Source organism: Eutrema salsugineum, unplaced genomic scaffold (genome assembly GCF_000478725.1).
Source record: "Eutrema salsugineum unplaced genomic scaffold, Eutsalg1_0 scaffold_206, whole genome shotgun sequence".
Lineage (NCBI taxonomy): Eukaryota > Viridiplantae > Streptophyta > Magnoliopsida > Brassicales > Brassicaceae > Eutrema > Eutrema salsugineum.
This window is the reverse complement of record NW_006256824.1, coordinates 6,135-7,400: the sequence shown is the minus strand read 5'-3', so window position 1 is coordinate 7,400 and position 1,266 is coordinate 6,135. Positions and strand designations below refer to the sequence as shown.

The window sequence follows — 1,266 nt, the reverse complement described above, 5'->3', positions numbered from 1 at the left end:
TTGTTTGTTTCTTGTTTATGATTTCATTTGTTACTTGTTATCAAAAACCTGTCTTTGATCACTTGACTTAAGAACTTATCACATAAACTAGTGCCTAACTACCACACATATGGATTGACACCCCTTATACTACTTTGACTAGGGGATTGATAACCTTTCTTAAGGCCTTGAAAACCTTAGTTATCAATTGGCGCCGTTGCCATATTGTGTGGGGATTGTTAGCATTAGTTTCTGATATAGTTTTTGAGATCAAGTTTCTTTTGTTTTACTGATCACCTTTCAAGTTCTGTCTTTGTTTTCAGGTTTATGATCACAAGAAGCCAAGCAAGAAGACAAAGAGAAATAGCTGTTCACTTGGAAAGGTTAGGAATGGATCAGCAAGTTGGGAATGAGCATCAGGCTCAAGAAGCTGATCACGGTCAAAGAGCTGGTAATGGGATTGGAATTCAAGATCAACAGGCTCAGGTCCATCAGGGACACGCTCATGGTAACCAGAACCAAGACCTACCTCAAGTTAAACAGCCACAACCCTTCCCCAACCCACCTATACGTCATCAGCCTCCACCAGTCTTTGTTGGTGAGAATGACCGAGCTTATGCACACCATTATGGAGCAGGAATCAGGCCACCTCCTGTCCAAAACAACAACTTTGAAGTGAAGGCCTCTTTGATCAATATGGTTCAGAATCAGAAGTTCCATGGCTTACCTATGGAGGATCCCTTGGAGCATCTAGATCATTTTGACAGAGTTTGTGATCTCACTAAGATCAATGGGGTATCTGAAGACAGCTTCAAACTGAGATTGTTCCCATTCAGCCTTGGAGATATGGCACATCAGTGGGAAAAGAACCTCCCAAGAGGATCCGTCCACACATGGGAGCAGTGCAAGATTGCCTCTCTATCCAAGTTCTTCTCAAGCTCAAGGACTGCAAAGCTAAGGAACCAGATTTCCAGCTTCACTCAACATTCTAATGAGACTTTTGGAGAAGCTTTGGACAGGTTTAGAAGCTACACAAATCAGTGTCCACATCATGGCTTTTCAGAAGCCTCTCTCCTTAGCACTTTATATAGAGGAGCTGTCCCCAAGATCAGGAATCAATTGGACACAGCATCAAATGGGAATTTCTTGGCAAAAGAAATCAACGCAGCTATGGAACTTGTTGAGAACTTAGCCATGAGCCAAGACACCTATGGAGAAGACTTTGATAGAGCCAACAGATGTGAGGACTCTAGTACCCAACAAAGGTTGGAAGAGAAGATCAAAGAG

The 1,266-nt window shown here is 42.5% G+C and overlaps 1 non-coding gene across 1 annotated transcript; it reads right to left on the bottom strand.

Annotated features, from left to right (window-relative positions):
• Positions 1-930: 930 nt before the first annotated feature.
• On the bottom strand, positions 931-1,037 carry LOC112086387. Its single transcript, XR_002899500.1, has one exon. It is a non-coding gene; the product is annotated as a small nucleolar RNA R71 (small nucleolar RNA).
• Positions 1,038-1,266: the final 229 nt, after the last annotated feature.